Source organism: Dendrobates tinctorius, unplaced genomic scaffold (genome assembly GCF_039654945.1).
Source record: "Dendrobates tinctorius isolate UK_male_01 unplaced genomic scaffold, ASM3965494v1 ptg000016l, whole genome shotgun sequence".
Lineage (NCBI taxonomy): Eukaryota > Metazoa > Chordata > Amphibia > Anura > Dendrobatidae > Dendrobates > Dendrobates tinctorius.
The window spans coordinates 87807788-87832602 of record NW_027361684.1 but is presented as its reverse complement, the minus strand read 5'-3'; the positions used below and the strand labels follow the sequence as shown (position 1 = coordinate 87832602).

At 40.1% G+C, this 24815-nt stretch overlaps 1 protein-coding gene across 4 annotated transcripts in view; it reads left to right on the top strand.

The window, feature by feature from the left end:
* The window catches only part of SYTL5 (synaptotagmin like 5), a 378504-nt gene that overhangs the window by 171629 nt on the left and 182060 nt on the right, over window positions 1-24815 (top strand). The gene's annotated exons all lie outside the window — the stretch shown is intronic.

The following is a 24815-nucleotide window of genomic DNA, read 5'->3' as shown; positions in this document are numbered from 1 at the left end:
AGTTTAAAAAGATGGAATCCGTCACTGGATTCCATTTTTTGATGGACAGCGACGAATCCTGTGCCCATAGCCTTCCGTTATAGCCAATGACAGATGGCGCTGGATCCTTCGATGTCCGACTTCTCGACCCACACAAAAAACGTTACTTTGTCCATTGTTTCAGGCCGACGGACAAAGATTTTCCGACGTATCCGTCGAACGACGGATGAAACGTGTGACCATCCGTCACAATCCATCGCTAATACAAGTCTATGAGATAAAAACAGATCCAGCACAATCATTTGCTGGATCCGTTTTTTTGACAAAATGACAGATTGTGACTGATGGCAAAAAACTGATGTGTGAAGAGGCTTTAGCGCTAAGCTGTCATAATTCCTGGTTTCTGGCAGGGCGGACTCTCCTTCTTGAGTGATAGTTCAAGGAAAAAGCAGAAAAAGTTCAAGGAAAAAGCTGTAGTATTAGTAGGACTATAAAGCTCAGCACATTTCTGATTAAAAAAAAAAACCAACAATCAGTGATTTGTTCTGAAAAATATTTTTATATACAGATAACAGGTCATTTTGAACAAACACAGTTCGGGAGAATGAGAACATGATTAGAACTGCTCTTGGATCAGCCAGTTGGTGGGGACTGGAGATTTTGCAAGATTGATAACAGCAGCTTGTCAACAGCTTAGCAGAGGGGGAAGGAGATGAGAAGATAACTGCTGTACAGAAATCAATGGTCTGGAGAGAATTAACTGATATGTTAGGAGTTAACTCTTTTACTGGAAAGTAACAAATGCATGCACTCCGCCAGGCACTAGTGGCCAAGTTCTATGGAAACCAGTTATAAACTGTAAAATAAAAGCTCATTGCGGGAGAATGACAGCAGATATAAAAAGCAAGTCAATTGAAAACTTGCTTATTTTCATTCAATTAATGAAGGCAATTTAATTGACAATATTCCTTTAAGCACTTATACACAAGCATACTGCTAAACTGCCAGATAACTGGATTTTCTAATCTATTTGAAGTTTTAATTAAGTTTATTTCAAATGGCATCATAGCTTCTAGCAATATGCTCTTGCAATGTGTTGAAAATAAGAAACTGAAATCATGCTCCTTGAACCATCTCCTAAACGTCACTTTTTACATTTATTTTTCTAAAGCTAGTCTTAGCTGTCCGCTGAGTGACTATGTTTATTTCAATCAAGCGAGCAGACTATGCCCTCATAGGAAGCCTCTGGCAGAGGCTTTCCTCCTGCGGGAACAGAGGAGTCAGAACAGTGTTGAAATTCAGCATGCCTAAACCTTTTTTCTTATAACATCTACCATCAATTAGTACCCTATATATTAAGAGGGAACACACACTGTACATTTTTCCTACAGATTTTCCTCACAAGAAATAGTGCCTGTGTAATACAATACCAGTAAAATGGATGAGAATTTATTTAATGTCATCCATGGCCTGCGTAGAATAATGAATGCCTGTGTGGATGTACTCTTTCTACTCATGATAAAAAATAGAATAAGCTAAGAGAGTGATAGAAGCATCTGATACTTTTCTCTTTGGAATTTGTTTAGAATTATTATTTTTGCCCACTTAAGATGTATCATTGATTTTGCTTCCTAACATCAGCAAAACAATGTTTTTCCTATATTGCTTCAAGCATCTTTAGTTTATTCTTTAGTTATTCAATTTAAGAATAACTTGCTATATACTGTACTACATATATGGCTGGATGATGTCCTACCGTTACATTCCAAGTAAATGATATAGTACACATCACTAGTCACCTCTACAATGGTTGCTACAGCGTCCTCAACCTACTCACTTCACTACTATTTCTTGTTGCTTCTATTTAAGTTATATTTGGGACATCACCATGGTCACCCAGACTTTGCAGAATCATCCCCCAAACTAGTTATATGCACTTGTAGCTCTTTTAAATATATGTCTAGCAATACCTTTACATAGACAGTCCGTTATTGAGAAATCAGAGTTTGAATTGATATGCAAATGAGGATAAAGGGCTAAAGGTACTGTCACACTTAGGCTGTGTGCACACGCTGCGGAAAAGGTGCGGATTCATCCGCGCGGATTTTGTACAATCCGCAGGTGAAACCGCAGGTCAAAAGACCTGCGGTTTTACCTGCGGATTGCTCTGCGGTTTTGCCCTGCGGTTTTTCATCTCCTCAATGGAGGAGATGGCAAACCGCAGGAGAATCCGCAGAAAGAATTGACATGTCAATTCTTTCTGCGGATTGAAAACCGCAGATAATCCGCGCGGAAAATTCCGCACCGTCTGCACTGCGGTTTTTGATTCCCATAGGGAATCATTGTACTGTACACCGCAGCAGAAACTGCTGCGGGTCCGCAGCGGCCAAAACCGCTGCGGAACCGCAGCAAAATCCGCAGCGTGTGCACACACCCTTAGGGTACCGTTACACTTATCGATGCACCAGCGATCCCGACAATGATATGGATCGCTGGTGCATCGGTAAGTGGTCGCTAGTGAGCTGCCACACAGGCAGATCTCACCAGCGACATAGCAGGGGTCGGGGGTCGCTACTTACTGTACCTGTCAGACGCAGTGATCCTGACGTCCTCCCGCCCGCGTCCACGCGTCGCTCGTCGGCACCACAGGAAGCCCAGCAGGAAGCTGATGACGAGAAACGGCCCAGGACGTTCTTGAGCGATCAGCGATAACCAGCGGGGAGCCAGTTGGAGGTAAGTATCAGACATAGCGATATCGCTAGCAATATCGCTATAACGTCACAAAAACCAGTGACGTTATAGCGATTTTGCCAGCGATATCGCTTAGTGTGACAGGCCCTTAAAGGAGATCTGAAGCCACCGTCACTACAGCTCTACTCTCTGCCCAGTGCCGTCTCCTACTTCTTTTCCCTGTCAGCTCCTATGCCTGGAATCTCACAGCATAGAGGCTGTCAGTCACGCAGGAAGAGGTCGTGCTAGGTAGGGAATAGAACTGGTGTGACAGAGGTTTCAGATCTACCATATTTCTTTAGCCTCATTTGCATTTAAAATTGGAATGCTGATTTCTCAGTAATGGAGAAATGGACTGGCAATGATAAGGTATTGCTGAACCTGTAAGCTACATGCACTTATTAATAGTTAAATAGTTTTTGGGGGGGAGGAGGGGATAAGATCCTGCTGACAGATTCCCTTTAAATGAAAGGTCATCTTGCATATCTGGATGACTAGATTAATCATGAGAACAGGATCTTATGTCTCTAGTGTAGATGGAGCCGGTGTGTGCATACTGACTACGTCTCCTCTCACCCTCTATTTTTATATACTGATTATTTTCAGAAATAATATTACAATTTATAACTATAAAGAAGGATATAGTGTATTACAGTGATTGTGGTATGATGTTCGAAAGGTCACAGTAAATTATTAGGTAAGTGATTATATTTGTATGTTAAAAAAAGCTACCAGTATGATACAAAGCTTTTGGCCATCACTGGTAGCATTGACAATGCATCTGTAACAACAGTACATCATCCAAGATAGCGTTAAGGTATACAATGTTAGACAACAGCTATTTTAGTAAAAACATACAATATCAACAGTAAACAGATAATGGATTAGGGGTGGAGGAGGATTTTAAGAAAGAAAAATAAAAATACATACACTGTCTAATGTACTGATGGCCACACAAGCACACGGCCGCTCCCATGGACTCATAGAAGGGAATGGGAGAGGCAGTAATGCTCAGGCTATGTGCATACGCTGCGGATTCTGCTGCGGATTCTGCTGCGGATCCGCAGCGTTTCTGGCCCTGCGGGTCCGCAGGAGTTTCTGCTGCATTGTACAGTACCATTGTTTTCAATGGTCAAACCAAAAACGCTGTGCACATGCTGCGGATTTTTCCGTGGGTTACAATCCGCAGCATGTCAATTCTTTGTGCGGAATCCGTTGCGGTTTCACACCTTATCCATTGTGAGGTGTGAAACCGCAGGGCAAAACCGCAGGCTAATCTGCAGGTAAACCGCAGGTCTTTTGACCTGCGGATTTACCTGCAGATTTTTACAAATCCGTGGGGAAAAATCCGCAGCTCTCCAAACTACGTGTGCACATAGCCTTACTGTTTACTGCTCCAGTCACACAAAAGTTTTGAAACCCCTGTTTATTGGGAATAATAGGGGAACTACATGCATCATACATTTATTTAGTAATTGTCTTTCGGATAGATGATAAATGTAGTTTGTGGGATAACCGGTTTACCTGATGGAGCAGATAGAATATTAACTACCCCTTGATCTGAAAACCTTTGGGAATATACTATAATATTTGTTCCAACCGCCATAGACGCAGCCAGTCTCAGCTATGAGTACAAGGAGTACGGCTACTTGGGAATCAGAAATGACATGTGCACCAGCAGCTATGCTAATACCGGAACGCATGCAATGGCCACTAGCGTTCCTGGTACTACAGCATTTCTGTACTGTAACATCACTGCATTTAGAAAGTGTTGTGGTCTGTACATCAATTCTGTGAAATCACAGTAATCAACATGGGTGTATTATAATAATGCTCTTACAATGACTGACGTCACTCTTGTCTTTAGCCATTAGCTGAGACACAGAGTTTATTAAAGGGAACCTGTCCTCTGATTCATGCTGCCCAAACTATTGGCTCCATTACTGCAGCCATCTATGTTTTGCTTTGAAACGTTGCAGCATTTCAGATAAAGCATGATTTTAAAAGCTGAAATATGCATCTCTGAAGAATAGTCCAAGGGGCAGGTTCCGGGTGACTTCTCGTCTTTCTAATCCCCATAATTGAAAGGTCTCTTCCTGTCACCTAGGGAGAGCCCTGTCATGTAGAGCAGGGAGAAACCAGCAGAAACCTGCATTGGACTACTCTGGGCTACTCATCTAAGAGGAGCAATTTTCTGGCTGGATTATCAAAGCTTTTTTTCTTTAAAATGCCACAGCCAGTGTCTGATTCATTCTATGGTAGTTTGGCCAGCACTCATCCATTTCTTTGGCACTCCCATAAGTTTGAATAAAGCGGCAGTGCGCATGATTGACCACCTCTTCACTCACTTTTTTCTTACAATTCATTTCTTTATTAAGAAAAATAATAGCGGCAATACAGCTGAAAAGTACAATTTCAGAATGACATGTTACAATAAGATAAACCGCATATTTCAAAAGAAATAAGTTCGACTAACAGTCGAACCAAGAGTTGAAACAAAAATACAAAGAATTCAACAATGTGAAATACTATGCATTGGGGCAGAGAGATATAAAGATAAAGGAATGTTTGCCATATTAGTAGAAGACCGAAGGATTTCCATGAGGCGTTAGGATTGTAGATAAGAGTTATGAAATGTGAAGGTAGACCTCTTCACTCACTTTTGACTCTTCTGAACCCCCGTTTTGGTATCTGTGGTGGTCCCAAAGATCAAACCCACAGCAATCGCGAAGTTATCCCATATCCCATAGTTAGGGCATAACTTCCGAACTTGAGAATACCCCTTATGGGTAAAGTATAACTTTAAATTGTGTGAGAAATTCTGGCTCTACAACAGACTTACACTCAGGCAGAGTGTGGACAGGATCTAACACAACAAATGGTCCACACATACACACTGTATAAAAAATATGCAATTAAAGGAAGCATTTTATATGCTAAATAAGTATTGTGATTTTCTGTTGCTGTGAAATAACATTTTATGATCTTACCATAGATACCAATACAACATAGATTCTCTGCTGAGATATCAAAAAAATAAAGAAAATCAAATAGAAAAGCTGCCTACATGGCATGTATTGATTAAAATGACCCTCATCCTTTTTCATAAGAAAAGTTTGCAGCAGCTATATTTTTATGTTCTGGAACAGCTATGGCACAGTACTGTGAAATACTATCTACCTCTTAATAAAGTGAGAAGCGATTTCCAAAGATTATAATGTGATTTCTGTATTAAAATTCCATTGAATCAGTGACAGTTTATTTTATTGAAGTGAAACTTCTCTTTGTACTGTGGGTTTATATCAAAGCCTTTAATCAAATCAGCGTATTTGCCAAGGAAGTTTTTGTAATTTTGCTATAGACTCTGCTAATAAAATAAAATATATGTTTAAAGAGAATCTATCCAATCCACCACCCCACAATCAATAGTTTAACCTCTCCCAAAAGGGCCAATTTTCACTTCTGCTGTTCTCTTTAACTCCTGTCTTAAAACTTTTTATTTTTATTTTTGGCTGCATAGCCATATGTAGGCTTTTTCTCTGCAGGACAAGGCGGGATAGGACAATTCGATTAATCCCTGATACTCACAGTTTTAAGTGTGCCCTAAAAACGCATTTCTTCAGACTGGCTTACTGCCTCAACACACTTATCTAACTAACTCTGTTTTGCCCATATAAAATTTTCTTCAAAACCAGGACCCTCGTATCATCTGATCACACACCCTCCATGCACTTAATAACCCTCACTTGTTTATTTTCACCAGGTAAACCAACATAACACAAAAGTTAGAAATAAACATTTCTGACATTCAAAAACAAAAAAAAATCAGTGACCAATATAGCCACCTTTCTTTACGATGACACTCAAAAGCCTTGTATCCATAGATTCTGTCAGTTGCTTGATCTGTTTACGATCAACATTGCGTGCAGCAGCCACCACAGCCTCCCAGACTATGTTCCGAGAGGTGTACTGTTTTCCCCCCTTGTAGATCTCACATTTTATGAGGGACCACAGGTTCTCTATGGGGTTCAGATCAGGTGAACAAGTGGGCCATGTCATTATTTTTTCTTCTTTTAGACCTTTACTGGCCAGCCACGCTGTGGAGTATTTGGATGCATGTGATGGAGCATTGTCCTGCATGAAAATCATGTTTTTCTTGAACGATACCAATTTCTTCCTGTACCACTGCTTAAAGAAGGTGTCTTCCAGAAACTGGCAGTAGGTCTGGGAGCTGAGCTTCACTCCATCCTCAACCCGAAAAGGTCCCACAAGTTCATCTTTGATGATACCAGTCTATACCAGTATCCCACCTCCACCTTGCTGGTGTCTGAGTCAGAGTGGAGCTCTCTGCCCTTTACTGATCCAGCCTCGGGCCCATCCATCTGGCCCATCAAGAGTCACTCATTTCATCAGTCCATAAAACCTTAGAAAAATCAGTCTTAAGATATTTCTTGGCCCATTCTTGACATTTTATCTTATGTTTCTTGTTCAAAGGTGGTCATTTTTCAGCCTTCCTTACCTTGGCCATGTCCCTGACACACCTTGTGCTTTTTGATACTCCAGTAACGTTGCAGCTCTGAAATACGGCAAAACTGGGGGCAGATGGCATCTTGGCAGCTTGATGCTTGATTTTCCTCAATTCATGGCCAGTTATTTTGCGCCTTTTTTTTATCAACACGCTTCTTGCTACCCTGTTGGCTATTTGCCATGAAACGCTTGGCAAAAGCTTCAAAAGTTTGGCAATTTCAAGACTGCTGCATCCCTCTGCAAGACATCTCACAATTTTTGACTTTTCAGAGTCCGTCAAATCTTTCTTCAGACCCATTTTGCCAAAGGAAAGGAAGTTGCCTAATAATTAAGCACACCTTACAGTTGTGGCCAAAAGTATCGACACCCCTGCAATTCTGTCAGATAATACTCAGTTTCTTCCTGAAAATGATTGCAAACACAAATTCTTTGGTATTAGTATCTTCATTTAATTTGTCTTAAATGAAAAAACACAAAAGGGAATGAAGCAAAAAGCAAAACATTGATCATTTCACACAAAACTCCAAAAATGGGCCAGACAAAAGTATTGGCACCCTCAGCCTAATACTTGCTTGCACAACCTTTAGCCAAAATAACTGCGACCAACCGCTTCCGGTAACCATCAATGAGTTTCTTACAATGCTCTGCTGGAATTTTAGACCATTCTTCTTTGGCAAACTGCTCCAGGTCATTGATATTTGAAGGGTGCCTTCTCCAAACTGCCATTTTTAGATCTCTCCACAGGTGTTCTATGGGATTCAGGTCTGGACTCATTGCTGGCCACCTTAGAAGTCTCCAGTGCTTTCTCTCAAACCATTTTCTAGTGCTTTTTGAAGTGTGTTTTGGGTCATTGTCCTGCTGGAAGACCCATGACCTCTGAGGGAGACCCAGCTTTCTCACACTGGGCCCTACATTAAGCAGTCCAGTGCCAGAGGCAGCAAAGCAACCCCAAAACATCAGGGAACCTCCGCCATGTTTGACTGTAGGGACCGTGTTCTTTTCTTTGAATGCCTCTTTTTTTCTCCTGTAAACTCTATGTTGATGCCTTTGCCCAAAAAGCTCTACTTTTGTCTCATCTGACCAGAGAACATTCTTCCAAAACGTTTTAGGCTTTTTCAGGTAAGTTTTGGCAAACTCCAGCCTGGCTTTTTTATGTCTCGGGGTAAGAAGTGGGGTCTTCCTGAGTCTCCTACCATACAGTCCCTTTTCATTCAGACGCCGACGGATAGTACGGGTTGACACTGTTGAACCCTCGGAATGCAGGGCAGCTTGAACTTGTTTGGATGTTAGTCGAGGTTCTTTATCCAACATCCGCACAATCTTGCGTTGAAATCTCTTGTCAATTTTTCTTTTCCGTCCACATCTAGGGAGGTTAGCCACAGTGCCATGGGCTTTAAACTTCTTGATGACACTGCGCACGGTAGACACAGGAACATTCAGGTCTTTGGAGATGGACTTGTAGCCTTGAGATTGCTCATGCTTCCTCACAATTTGGTTTCTCAAGTCCTCAGACAGTTCTTTGGTCTTCTTTCTTTTCTCCATGCTCAATGTGGTACACACAAGGACACAGGACAGAGGTTGAGTCAACTTTAATCCATGTCAACTGGCTGCAAGTGTGATTTAGTTATTGCCAACACCTGTTAGGTGCCACAGGTAAGTTACAGGTGCTGTTAATTACACAAATTAGAGAAGCATCACATGATTTTTCGAACAGTGACAATACTTTTGTCCACCCTCTTTTTTATGTTTAGTGTGGAATTATATCCAGTTTGGCTTTAGGACAATTCTTTTTGTGTTTTTTCATTTAAGACAAATTAAATGAAGATAATAATACCAAGGAATTTGTGTTTGCAATCATTTTCAGGAAGAAGCTGAGTATTATCTGACAGAATTGCAGGGGTGTCAATACTTTTGGCCACAACTCTATATAGGGTTTTGATGTCATTAGACCACACCCCCTCCTCATTACAGAGATGCAAATCACCTGATTTACATAATTGGCAGTTGGCTTTCAAGCCTATACAGCTTGCAGTAGGACAACATGTATAAAAAGGATGATGTGATCAAAATACTCATTTGCCTAATAATTCTGCACACAGTGTATTATGGCTGGGCAGTACAATACAAGCAATTGTCACCATCCACCTTTCGTATCTCCCCTTTTTCCTCAAAGATTGTAAGATTGTGAGCAGGGCCCTCACTCCTGGTGTCTGTTGGTTTACTTGATTATTGATATCATGTAATGTCGTTTTAGGGTAAGTACACAATAGGTGTTTTTTTCTGCTGCAAAACCTAATCTCTTGGCAGGAAAGAAGCTGCAGAAAAAAACGTTTTCTTGTTTTTTCTTGCATTTTTGATGAGTTTTTTGTGCGTTTTTTTGTGGTGGGTTTGGCATGCTAGATTTGTCTTTTATGCATGCTGATAAAGTTTAGTATTGAAAAAAAGTCATATTCCAAAGAATGAGATTTTGGCACAAAAAACACTGCAAAAAATGCTACCTGCTTTTTTCCATCACCCTTTCAAGTCAATGGGTGAAAAACGCTGAAAAAACGCAAAGTATAAAATACAGATGACAAAAAAAACAAAACAATTTGTGCGTATGAGATGTCTGAAATCTCATAGACTTTGCTGGTACTGTAAAAAGTAACTGAAAATTAGCATAAAAAATACAGCAAAAACGCCCAGTGTGAACTTAGGCTTAAGGGCCTGTCACACTTAGCGATATCGCTAGCAATATCGCTATAACGTCACTGGTTTTTGTGACGTTATAGCGATATCGCTATGTGTGATACTTACGTCCGACCGCTCCCCCGCTGGTTATCGCTGATCGCGCGAGAACGTCCTGGACCGTTTCTCGTCGTCAGCTTCCTGCTGGGCTTCCTGTGGCGCCAACGAGCGACGCGTGGACGTGGGCGGGAGGACGTCAGGATTGCCTCATCTGACAGGTAAGTAACAACCCCCGACCCCTGCGATGTCGCTGGTGAGATCTGCCTGTGTGGCAGCTCACTAGCGACCACTTAACGATGCACCAGCGATCCTGACCGCGTCATATTGCTGGTCGGGATCGCTGGTGCATCGCTAAGTGTGACAGTACCTTTACTGTCTGTACAAGTCCCCTCAAAATAAAGATATGCACGGAAATAGCAATCAGATTATAAACAGATAATTAAAGACAAATGCAAAAAAAAGTATTGTTTTGAATGACACCATACACTTTGATATATTGGGGCAGATTTAATGATCCTGTGGAACTGATTGACTGTAAATTTAGACTTCATTTATTTCAAAGTCTCATGCTGGATTAAAATTATTGTGTATTTTTTAGATTGCATGGTTATTCTATTTGTTGGCTTAGAGGGAACCTTCCACAGCACTTTTTACCTACAGATAAAGGGATAATCTGCATGTTAATAATAACAATGCTACTCAGCCGCCTTATTGAAAGGTTCTCTCAGTTCATGTGTTCTCGATAACGGCACTTTCAGTAAGAATAACCCCTTTCCCTGGCATTATGGCAATGCTATTTATCAACCAAATTTCTTCAGATAAATAGCGTTTTCCGATGTGACATGTTCCCTTAAAATCGAATTAGGGGTTCGGCTTTGGGATATCGATGACCTCTGCTTAAGAGTAGTTACCAGTATCAGTTCTGTGGTGGTTCTATACCAGATGGGACTGGAAGAGTACAGCTCCATTACTGTGTAGGGTCCATTGCTGAGAAATGCATTTCGGTTCTTATCCCATTTCTTTGCCATGACCACTGTGCAGTAGCGTTGCTGTAGAGTTTCGTCTCTGTTTCAGATGCAGGAGCCCAAATATCAAACATTATAGCACATGCCTAATTAAAGTGGCTTCCTGTGTCCCTGGATGTTCCGGTAATTTGTTTCTTGGCTCTTTGATGTCGCTGGTTTCTGTACACACTGCTCCTGTTATAAGACATGTGACTGCTGCAGCCAATCACTTGAGCCAATCAAGGGGAAACCTTACTGAGAGAGACATTGGGGCACAAAAAAAAAGGAGTATGAAAACTTTTTTTTATCTGAAAACTCTGTTTATCCCAGATTAACCCAGATATCCATTTTCCCTCTCCCACAACTTAGGATGGTGTTTTATATTGAAGGATCAACACAGATAAGGAGGATTTGCGGATGATCTGCGCTGCTGGTATCCCATATAATAAATCCAAATCCAGAGAGCAGAAAGTGCCTGCGTTTTTTCTTTACTTAGGGAATGCGTATCGAAGTACTACAAAATTCTTCAGCAGGAGAAGAAAAGCATCATTGCTTTTAAATGTTGGATCTATGGTCTCTCGGAGACTTACAGCTGGTAATCCTTAAAAAATACAAACCTGAAACACATAAGCATTGTACCATGTCTAAATATTTGAAAGTTCTTGAATTTTTCTTTATATGTTCCTAAAGTTCGATATGGAAATAGTTTGGAAAAAAAGTCACAATATTTTTGTCTTGAATCTGATTCTATTAGAATTACAAACTAGGACTCACTACATTTTCTCCATTCTTGTCTATTGATCTTTTCTGCTTATTTTCTTTTGTTTTGCTTCTTTTTATTTACATCTTTTTGCTGTTTATTGGCCATTCATCATCATCTAATTATACCGTATGTGCTTACATGCAACCATTTATTAATGCCAAAAATGTCATCTCCTTTTACTGGTTCACAACTGTAGTAATAAATTACTGACTTGGAACGTGAAGATATCATTGATTTTACTAATCTGAAAGGAAATTGCATTGTTTTGTTATATTGTATAAGCAAACGATGGATGATAGCAAAACAAAAAAACAAGTTTTTAGTCACATCTTCCATTTACAGTATACTTGTCTCACTCCAATCCATGAAGTCACTTCCATATTCTAAACACAGTATTTGGGAAAGAACTAGGTGGGTGGGAAGAGCGTCAGTGATGGCATTCCCTTCTGGAGAGGGGCTGGGATTCAGGTTTGTAAATGTTTTTAAATACAGAATACCTATATCAATGGTTTTCAGGTTGGTTTGGCAAATAAATAGGCAGCATTAGGTCTAGCAAGGCACCTGAAAAGTGGATAAGATTGTTAGGGGCAAAGAAGAATTGAGGGGTAGAGGCACCCTCAGGGGCACAGGGGCGTCTGGTGGGTGGGAAGGCATTTGCAAGGTGATGAGGCTCATTCAGGGGCAGAGAGATTGTTGGAACACTGACAAGGGCTGAAAGATCCCTGGTGAGGGAAAAGTTACAATTAGGTGCAAAAATGTGCCTGTTAGGCAGGTATGCTGCAGAGAAAGCAGAGCACATAATCAAGGACAACATGAACAATAAAGATACTAGTGTAGGGGCATAAAAATGGCAGAAAACCTTTCATTTTAAGTAACCTAGGGCTAAGCTAAGACATGACATGGTGAACAGAAGTGGTAGCAAGTGATAACTGGTGGGGACACTAAACACTAAGTATTAAGGACAACCTTTTAGCTTATGTGGTGTCATGCTTTAACCCTGCAGTCCTGTTCATATTGGCTATACACTTGACCTGTTAAAGTCTGTTAATTTTGACATTTAGCTACTCTGAGTATTATTTGAATACCAGTTGCATTATTTACAGTGGGGAAAAAAAGTATTTTGTCAGCCACCAATTGTGCAAGTTCTCCCACTCAAAAAGATGTGTTGTACCGGTTGACTTGGTGCTATATTTTGCACACAGATAGCTCACACATGTACTTTACATAAATATTTACAACTAGAACATTTAATATTTGTTTTATCATAGGAAGATAGGAAGATGGACAAATGTTGCATCTTTTCCTTGTTAGGCTTTTTCCAGTGAGGCTGGGGGCGTTGTTGAGCATGCTGCTGGATTCAGTTTTCTATGGCTGCGGCTCCTGCACTTCGGGGTTTTACTTTTCTTCCTAAAATAGATGGCATAACAAGTGACTTTCCTAATTCTTCCAGAAAGAGTCTTTCTTTATGCAGTTTAATTTAGTTCCAATGAGGGTTTATTTCGCACCATAAAACAAGTGCATTGTAGGCAGATACATCAACAATGTTATAGAAAATAAACCTTTGGCCACTGATTGCTTTTGTGTTTGCTTGTGTACGTAGCTGTTAGTTGATCTTTTGTATCAACTGCCCCTTTGGTGGAATTATCTAATTGATCTTCAGCTTTTTGTCTTCTGAACTACTTTACTGCATTGTTATGGTGCATCGTGCTCATCAGAATGACCTGTTTTTTGGGCGGACTGTAAGAAACCACTGTGATATCTCCAGTAAAGACTATGAAACTATGAAAAAATCTCCTTTACCAAGGCTGCCTTGCGGCAGTTCAGGCTTGATTTTTCTTACACTGTCCAGGATTGTAAGCTTTTGTTTTAGCTCCAGATGGATGTAAAAAAAAGTTGTCACATGTCACATTTTGTCCTCTGAGTCTATAAGTCAAATCTGAAATAACTCGCATACCCTGATTCTTTTAAGGTTTTTCTCCAGGCTTTTTTCCTGTATATACCTGAGCGTTTAGAGCGTAAGAACTGCTGCTGTCACAAAGTGTCCATATCTTGATGTCGTACTTTGCTGGCTTACTCTGAACATATTGTATGAACGGGCACCTACCTCGGAATGTCACAAGTTGCTCATCCACAGTGACATTTTCACCAATATTATAGAATTTTGGAAGACTCTCTATCCATTTATCCCAAACTTTTCTAATAGCGGCTGTTATTAGAGAATTATCTTATGTTACCAGAGGACAAATTTCCTGCCTCAGCAGAGGGCTGTGAGTTCCAAATGAAATTTTTGTTTTTAGACCGCATTGCTTGCATTGGATTAGTCTGGGTATTGTGCCTCATCAGATTCAACTTCAGAATCAGAATTTTTCTAATCCCTTTCCTCGCCACTTATGTGGTCATCATCTTCGGACACTTTCTCCAGTTGGATATATTCTTCAGAGTCTGAGGCATTGACAAGCTTTTCCAATTCAGCTTCACTCAGTGGATGTCTTCATCACATTCTTATCTAAATTTCCAAATAATGAACACTTCCGACTATCAAAATGAAAAATCAGCATTGTGGAATAAAATAGCAGTATATTAATAAACAATAATAATAATAAAATCGCAGCAAACACTAACCTTTTTAGTAACAGTAAGAGCTTATATACTACAGTGAAACAGATCACAGATCTGTACTCAAAGCCCATCCATCTGCAGTAACTTGCAAATGTATTGAGTGCACGGACCGTCCGGAACTGGAGAAATCAATAAACAATAGTAGATGCAATAGATAATCCACAATGATACTATAAATCATTTAAGTGAGTGAAAATATGGCAGGAGATCTATTTAAAACACTATCGGGTCACATTGAATAGTATATACAGTTGTGCTCAAAAGTTTACATACCCCGGCAGAATTTTTGTTTTCTTGGCCTTTTTTCAGAGAATATGAATGACAACACCAAAACTTTTTCTCCACTCATGGTTAGTGGTTGGGTGAAGCCATTTATTGTCAAACTACCTTCACTTTGTTATGCTGTAGCCAATGACAAGTTGCCTTGGCCTTTTGTTTTGGATCGTTATCATGTTTGAAAGTCCAAGTACGTCCCATGTGCAACTTCCGTGCTGATGATTGCAAATATGCCTACATTATTTGCTGATAACGTGCTGCATTCATCTTTACTTCAACTTTGACCAAGTTTCCTGTGCCTTTGTAGCTTACACATCCCCAAAACATCAGCGATCCACCTCCATGCTTTACAGTAGGAATGGTGTTCCTTTCCTCATAGGCTTTGTAGACCTCTCTCCAAATGTAACGTTTATGTTTGTGGTCAAAAAGTTCAATTTTGGCCTCATCACTCCAAATTAACTTGTTCCAGAAGTTTTGAGGCTTGTCTCTGTGCTGTTTTGCATAATATAGGTGAGATACTTTGTGGCATTTGTGCTTTATTCTGGTGACTCAACCATACAGCACATTATTCTTCAAGGGCCTCCTTATTGTGCATCTTGAAACAGCCACACCCCTAGTTTTCAGAGAGTCTAGTATTTCAACAGATGTTATTTGTGGGTTTTTCTTTGAATCTCAAACAATTTTCTTGGCAGTTCTGGATGAATTTTTGTTGGTCTACCTGATATTGGTTTTGTTTTTACAAAGCCCCTGATTTTCCATTTGTTAATCACAGTTTGAATGCTGCTGACATGCATTATTAATTCCTTGGACATCTTTTTGTATCACTCACTTGTTTTATACAGTATTATTATTATCATTATTATTTATATAGCACCTTTGATTCCATGGTGCTGTACATGAGAAGGGGTTACATACAAATTACAGACATCACTTACAGTAAACAAACTAACAATAACAGACTGATACAAAGGTGAAAGGACCATGCCCTTGCGGGCTTACATTCTACAGTTCAACTAACTTTTCATATAGATCCGTTGATAATTCTTTGGCTTTCCCCATGACTCACAATCCAGAAATGTCAGTGTCTGGATGAAAGATGCAAGAGTCTGTCTGGATCCCGGAATCTTACTCAGCTTTTATGCGCACACACACTGATTACAAGCAAACAGGTCACAGATAAGGATGTTACCTTTAGCAGCCATTCAAACCCATTTGTGTCAACTTCTGTGCATGTTAGCAGACCAAAATCACCACGGTATGTAAACTTTTCTTCAGGGTCATTTGGATGTTTTGGGTTGTCATTATGATTGAAAAAGAGAAAACACAGTAGTTTGACAATAAATGGCTTCACCCAACCACTAACCATGAGTGCAGAAAAAGTTTTGGTGTTATCATTCATATTCTCTAAAAAATAAAGGCCAAGAAAGCAAAAATTATGCCTGGGTATGTAAACTTTTGAGCACAACTGCATCTAACAATCATTATTTCACGCAAAAAAAACTTATAAAAAGAACAAAACAACACCCGTAATATCATCTTCCCATGAACACTCACCTAACCACCATTTTCAGATCATCATAATAATCTGCAGCTTCACAAACTTTTTTTCGGGTCAAGTACACCCGGACAGTACATTAGGGTTGAGCAAATAAAAAGGCACACACAACTAGCTCTACTTACTCTTTTCCACTAACTAACCAAAGGTTAAGCCAGCCCTCAAATTCTGCACATTAAAGTTATGCTGTCTCCTCACAATGCATGGGCAGAGGACGATCAAGGACATCAAAATGGACAGCATCAAAGAATAGAGACCACATTCATAGCATTGATGCCCGTAGTTCTCCTTCACTGATACCTGCAGCCAGCGTTGGTATTATAGCTTACTGGAGGTCTAGAATGTAGACATATAATAGTCACTAGTCACTAGATCGGCAACAGGACAGGAGGTCAGCATAAGCTATTTTTATTTTCATTGTGGCCTTTGACTATTTATGAAGGGGTTGTCCAAGTAGGTGGAATAAGATTCTGCAGGTGAACAACTGGCTACGTCGATGGTGCCGTCAGCAACGATTTGGATTTATGGATCACGGAATGAATTAATTTACGATGGACTACTTGCTAGAGATGGGGTGCACCTTACGAAGACTGGAAAACATGTATTTGGAAGTCGCCTTGCTATGCTTGTAAGGAGAGCTTTAAACTAGAACAACATGGGAAGGGAAGCAAAAGACCAGAAAAAGCCATACACCTAACAAATGCTATTGAGAACTCTGCTATTAGAAGTGGAAAGGAAGAACAAAGACAAAAGAATCTAATTAATAAAAATATTGGAGAAAGAGAAACCAATCACAAACTAAAACGTTTCTATACTAATGCACAAAGCATGGGCAACAAACAAGGAGAATTGGGACTACTAACACAGGAAAAGAAATATGATGTCATTGGAATCACTGAAACTTGGTGGGACAATACACATGATTGGAATACAATACTAGAAGGATACAACTTATTTGCAAGAAACTGACCTGATAAACGAGGAGGGGATGTCGCATTCTGTGTTAGAAACGCGTATATCTGCACAGAGATTGAAGCTTCAGAGACTGGGAGTTCTGTGGAAACTGTTTGGATAAGAATACAAGGACGGAACAATGGAAAGGACACCATTGTAGGCATTTACTACAGGCCGCCTGTGCAAGCTGAAGATATGGATGAACTCTTTATGCATCAAATTGCCAAGTTCTCCAAAAAATATGACATAGTTGTCATGGGAGATTTCAACTATCCAGGCATTTGTTGGGAATCTCTCTCAGGCAAAACTAACAGGTCAAGGAAATTCTTATCCTCTCTTGCTGACAACTTTATCTTCCAAAAGGTAGGGGAGAAAACAAGGGGAACTGCTACCTTGGATCTAATCCTTATAAACAGGGAGGGAATGGTTGAGGAGGTAAAAGTGGCTGGGACCCTAGGAGGTAGCGACCATGCTATTTTAGAATTTTGGATAACTAGAGGAGGGAGACCTGTGAAGACTCAGACGTCAAGGTTAGATTTCAGAAAGGCAGATTTTAAGGGATTCAGAAAGAGAATTGGAGGGATCCAATGGCTGGATATCCTTAAAGACAAAAATGTCCAGGAAGGATGGGAAATCTTGAAAAATGAAATTCTCAAAGCACAATTGTTAACAATTCCGAAAAGAGGGAAGAATGGGAAGCATTTAAGGAAGCCAGGATGGATGAACACAGAACTTAAGCACATGCTAAAAAGGAAGAAAAAAATGTTTATAAAATGGGAAGAGGGAGGCATATCTAAAGAAGAATATAATGCTGTCTGCAGAACCTGCAGGGCACAAATCAGATTACTAAAGCTGACTATGAATTGAGGCTTGCAAGAGATGTCTAAAGCAATAATAAAGGATTTTGGGGATATGTCAAAAGTAAAAGAAAAGTCAAAGATGCTATAGGATTTTTACAGGATGAAAATGATGAAATGGTAAGACAGGATGTTGAGAAGGCCGAACTTTTAAATTCTTATTTTGCATCTGTTTTCTCTCAGAAAGGAAATGTAACATCAACTGTTCTTCACTGTCCTATTAAGGGAATAGAAGATTCCAGGATATCTATAAACAGAAAGATAGTGAGGAAACACTTAGCTAACCTAAATGAATTCAAGTCTCCAGGTCCAGATGAATTACACCCCAGAGTACTGAAGGAGATAGCAGAAGAAATTTTTGAACCCCTCTCTATAATCTTTGAAAGTTCTAGGAGAACAGGAGAAGTCTCAGAAGACTGGAGAAGAGCAAATGTTGTTCCTATCTTCAAAAAGGGGAAGAAGGTGGACCCAGGCAACTATAAGCCGGTGAGTCTGACTTCTATACCAGGAAAGCTCTTTGAACAAATTATTAAACAACATGTATGTCAATACCTGGATAAGAATGAAGTGATTAAACAGAGTCAGCATGGGCTTGTAACTAATAAGTCATGTCAGACTAACTTAATTTCCTTCTATGACGGAATCACTGATTGGGTGGATCAAGGAAATGCTGTAGATATAGTATATCTTGACTTCAGCAAAGCATTTGACAAAGTATCTCATACAATCCTTATTGAAAAAATGACTAAGTATGGAATGGACAAGGCAACTGTTAGGTGGATTAAATTTGCTGATGACACAAACCTAGGAGGGATAGCTAATACTAGAGAAGAGAGAGAGAGGATTCAAAAAGATATAAATAAACTGGAGAAGTGGGCAGCAACTAACAGAATGGTTTTTAACAGGGAAAAATGCAAAGTACTACATCTGGGCAATAAAAATGAAAAAAGCATATACAGAATGGGAGGAATAGGGCCAAGCAACAGCACATGTGAAAAAGACTTGGGTATACTAATAGATCACAGACTGAATATGAGTCAACAGTGTGATTCAGCAGCAAAAAAGGCAAATGCAATTCTAGGATGTATTAACAGAAGCATACAGTCTAGATCACGTGAAGTCATTATTTCCCTCTACTCCTCTTTGGTCAGACCTCATCTGGAATATTGTGTCCAGTTTCGGGCACCACATTTTAAAAAAGACATCAACAAACTGGAGCAAGTTCAGAAAAGAGCAACCAGAATGGTGACCGGTCTGCAAACCCTGTCTTATGAGGAAAGGTTGCAGGATTTGGGATTGTTTAGTTTGCAAAAGAGAAGACTGAGAGGAGACTTAATAGCTGTCTACAAATATCTAAAGGGCTGTTACATTGTAGAAGGATCAACTTTATTCTCATTTGCACAAGGAAAGACTAGAAGCAATGGGATGAAACTGAATAGGAGGAGACACAGATTAGTTATTAGAAAAAACTTTTTGACAGTTAGAGTGATCAATGAGTGGAACAAGCTGCCACGAGAAGTGATGAATTCTCCTTCAATGGAAGCCTTCAAACAGAGGCTGGACAGACATCTGACTGGGATGATTTAGCGAATCCTGCTTTGAGGAGGGGGTTGGACCAGAAGGCCCAGGAGGTCCCTTCCAACTCTATGATTCTATGAAAAAAAGTAGTGGAAAGTGTATAAGTCTCATGTGTATGTTCTACTGTAATGTAGAGTTATGCTGCCACAAGAATTAAAATCTATAGATCTTTTAAAAACATCAATTTACAGATACATTGGTGTGATTCAACAAGCGATTTTGCCAGAAAATTGCTGTAGAACATTTTGAAAACTAGCAATTTTTTTGAGCAATGTGGAGTTGTGTGAAGAAATTTGCAACTTTTGCCATTTTCATGCCAATTTCTGCCAGCTACACTAAAGTGGGCGAAGCTGAGGATGAGCAAGTGGCTACTCTTGCATGTCAAATTAATCAAAAATGACGGCATTTCTTATGCCAAAAATGTTACTCTAGTTCCTGACTGGTGAGGCGCATGCCATTGGTAAGATGCGCCAAATTAAGTGCATCTCTTAATGAATTCGATGCATCTTATTCCTGCACACCTCATTTAGACTCGCATGCAAAGAACAGTCTTAATGAATCGGGCCTTTGTGTAGAAAATATCGACCTCTTAGTATGGAGTTAGCAGGGGTGAAATCTACAGTAAATCTTGAGTACAATACTGTCTACAGCAAAATTCACATGTAACACAAGCAGAATTTACTGTAGATTTGCCCCAGATCTGCAGAAATATCCATGGAGGGAGAATTTATTCTGGAGTGATCTGTGATTTATAGCATGTGATCATATGAATGGAGAACAGGAGAATTCCCAGGAGACTGGAGAAGAGAAAATGTTGTTCCTATTTTCAAAAAGGGGAAGAAAGTGGACCCAGGGAACTATAGGCCGGTGAGTCTTACTTCTATACCAGGAAAGATCTTTGAACAAATTATTAAACAGCATGTATGTAAGTACCTGAATAAGAATGAAGTGATTAACCAGAGTCAGCATGGGTTTGTAACTAATAAGTCATGTCAGACTAACTTAATTTCCTTCTATGACAGAATCACTGACTGGGTGGATCAGGGAAATGCTGTAGATATAGTTTATCTTGACTTCAGCAAAGCATTTGACAAAGTATCTCACACCATTCTTATTGAAAAATTGATTAAGTATGGAATGGACAAGGCAACTGTTAGGTGGATTCATAACTGGCTTAGGCTAGATTCACATTAGCGTTTGAGTCAGCAGCGTAAAATCCGCATGCGCAAACACATGCAGAAATGCATGCAAGACGCATGTTTACTCAGCTTTTTTATGCACATCATCTTACGTATGATGGGAAAAACGCTACGTGTGCATGCGTTTGTATGCATTTTTGCATGCATTTGCTTTGTTTGTGCACATGTGCTCGATATGACACCAGACAAAAATGGGCGAGTCTCATGGGATTTCTATATGTATTTTGAATAACGCATGCATATGCATGTCCTTGCGTACGCATGCATTCTCATAGACAGTGATGCGTTTTTTGATGCACTCATACGCATGCACATGCCTGCGCATATTTGACGGATTTTTGACGCCTCAAAAAATGCAACATGTTGCGTTCGCTGCGCACCGCAAAGCGGCGCATGCATATGGAATGCATGCAATGCATATCCCTGCGTACACCATGTTATATATATGTACGCATGACGCATGCGGATCTATGCGGATAAAACGCTGCGCACACATACACAAATGTGAATCCAGCCTTAGTGATCAGACCCAGAGAGTGGTCGTAAATGGCTGCACATCCAGTTGGAAGAATGTCTCAAGTGAGGTATCACAGGGTTCTGTCCTGGGCCCTGTATTGTTCAGCATCTTTATCAATGATTTAGATGTAGGAATTGAGGGTAAACTGATTATATTTGCTGATGTCACAAAGCTAGGGGGGATAGCTAATACTAGAGAAGAGAGAGGATTCAAAAAGATATAAATAAACTGGAGCATTTCGCAGTAACTAACAATGGTTTTTAACAGGGAAAAATGCAAAGTACTACATCTTGGCAATAAAAATGAAAAAAGCATATACAGAATGGAAAGAATAGGGCTAAGCAACAGCAAATGTGAAAAAGACTTGGGTATTCTAATAGATCATAAACTGAACATGAGTCAACAGTGTGATGCAGCAGCAAAAAAGGCAAATGCAATTCTGGGATATATTAACAGAAGCATACAGTCTAGATCACGTGAAGTCATTTTTGCCCTCTACTCCTCTTTTGTCAGACCTCATCTGGAATTCTGTGTCCAGTTTTGGGCACCACATTTTAAAAGAGACATCAACCAACTTGAGCAAGTTCAGAGAAGAGTTGTCATGGTTTGAACAGGGTTCTTGCCCTGCACTCACAGGGTTTAGTGTTCGTGGCCTCTTTCTGGATCTGGGAGGGGTATTTATACTCACTCTTTACCAGGGTTCTTTGTCAGCTATACTGTTGTTCTGGTGTGTCTGACCCCTGGTGTGCGTGTATTCTGCGCTGCTTGTTTGCTTCCCGTGTATGATCCGGTCCATTCCCTCACTCTGTACTCCGTCTCTCATTTTGGCACTATTGTCTTTTCTGGTTCTGACCTCCTGGCTTGGCTATCGTTACTCCGTTACAGTTTGTCCCTATTGTACTGTCTGTTGCCCGTTCTGGTTTTCTGATCTATTGCTACGTCCTGACTATCCATTCTGTCTAACCCTTTGGTACTGTATTGCTATCTCGTGCTTTGACCCAGCTTGATCTGGTTTCTGTCTCTGTCTATGCCCCTTGGTAACATTGCCCTGTAGTTACCTTTCTAGGAGTTTCCCTGCAGCTCCTGGCTCTGTGGAGCTAAGGCTACGCCCCCAGCAGTCACATGCTTCAGGTCCTGTGAGCTTGGAGCGTGCATCGTCACCACTGAGACCCCGCTCCGCAGGTATCTTTGTGCACAGTCTTTGTACTCAGGACATGCGCACTGGCTCAGTGAGCAAGTGCAGTGTGGTGTTCCTGACAAGAGTGACCAGAATAGTGACCGGTCTGCAAACCATAAGGAACGGTTACAGGATTTGAGAATGTTTAGCTTGCAAAAAGAAGACTGAGAGGAGACTTAAAAGCTGTCTGCAAATATCTCAAGGGCTGTCACATTGTAGAAGGATCAGCTTTATTCTCATTTGCACAAGGAAAGACTAGAAGCAATGGGATAAAACTGAATGGGAGGAGACACAGATTAGATCTTAGAAAAAAGTTTTTGACTGAGTGATCAATGAGTGGAACAGGCTGCCACGAGAGGTGGTGAGTTCCTCTTCCATGGAAGTCTTTAAACAGAGGCTGGACAGACATCTGTCTGGGATGATTTAGTGAATCCTGCTTTGAGCAGGGGGTTGGACCAGATGACCCAGGAGGCACTTCCAACTCTACCATTCTATGATCTATAAAATGATGTTACATTTTTAATGACAGACATCTTAAACCAAGAATGATCGTTTTCATACGCTTCCCGGTAATAGTCCTCAGGTGAAAAAAAAAATGGAATTCTACTTATTCATGCATAAAAAGGAAACAGCTGCCAATTTTCACAAAGTGGGTTAAGCAATTTCTCTACAGGGAAGTAAATGCTATTTGAATGTAAATTATTTGTTCACAAAATTTGTTCACAAATGTATCCAGCTCCAAATGACCCAGCTTATTGTACCTTTGAACAAAATGCCTTTAACTTTCCCAGTTCTTGATCTAATACATTTTGATGGAATGAAGCTGTGAGATAAGATGCTGAAATAATATAATTTGCTTCATTTCACCATATTGCGAGTTTAATTTATAATTCATGCTCAGTCTGGCAGTCCTCATGTTCCATTTATCTGCACATATGCTCAGTTCTTCAGAATCTTAATTTTTCAGTAATATAAATTGTAACAAATGTAAAATGCATAGAGATTCACAGTGTGCATGTATTTAGTATAGTTTACATTGTTATAATAAGTAGTTCTAGGTATATTTAAATTAGCCTTCATCTATAGCACACAGAAGTGGTTTCCCACATCACAAAATCACTAGAGAAATCATTCAATCATGCGGCTTTGTGTTAACAGGAGTTCATATTTTTACATCCCTAAATACTACTAAGCTCCTGTTTTGAATATATATATTCATGCTGAAATTCTACTCTTCTACCACATTCCCAATGTACTCTAGAGCAGGGTTCCACTTCTACAGTCCTGATTGCCCATCAACAGATCGTGTCTTCAGGGTTTTCCAGCATTATTACAAATGTCATCATTTCATCACCTGTGCAATTCTAAAGAAAACCTGAAAATATGATCTGTTAGTGAGTCTTGCGGACTGGAGTTGAGGAACAATGCTGTAGTGTAGTGATGCTACTGGACTCCACCTTCTGGTACTAGCCATTGAAACTTGTAGACACTGATCATAAATCTTTAGTTCATATTGAACATCCAGACACTCATACCTTCATAATGATCTTACTACATGAATAATGCACTGACCAGAAGAGCATACACTCTAAAGGAGAGAGAAGACACTTCTGACAATAAAAACTTACACTCTGTTAGAGAGAGCAAGAGAGAGAAAGAGATAGGACCCCGCTGATCATAAGAGCTTTCATTCTACAGGGTGGGCCATTTATATGGATGCACCTAAATAAAATGGGAATGGTTGGTGATATCAACATCCTGTTTGTGGCACATTAGTATATGGGAGGGCGAAAACTTTTCAAGATGGGTGGTGACCTTGGTGGCCATTTTGAAGTTGGCCATTTTGGATCTAACTTAATTTTTTTCAATGGGAAGAGGGTCGTGTGACACATCATACTTATTGAGAGTTTCACAAGAAAAACAATGGTGTGCTTGGCTTTAACGTAACTTTATTCTTTCATGAGTTATTTACAAGTTTCTCTTTGTTTACAGCCATTGACATGTTGCAGAGGTTAACACGTGAGGATCGGATAGAAATTGTGTTGATGTCTGGTGGACGCAGTACCCAGGTCATTGTAGCAGATTTCAATGCAAGACACCCTACGCAAGATTACTGTCACCATTCCCATTTTATTTAAGTGTATCCATATAAATGGCCCCCCAAAAATCTTTGCCTTATCACTGAACATAATGTTCTGAGTAAACTGAGGGTACTGTTCCAATTTTTGTTTTGCCCATTCTGCAAATTCAGCGCGCCGATCTGGGTCACCAACCATTCCCATTTTATTTAGGTGTATCCATATAAATGGCCCACCCTGTACATAACAGAAAGAGAGAGAGGGACCAGTTGGCC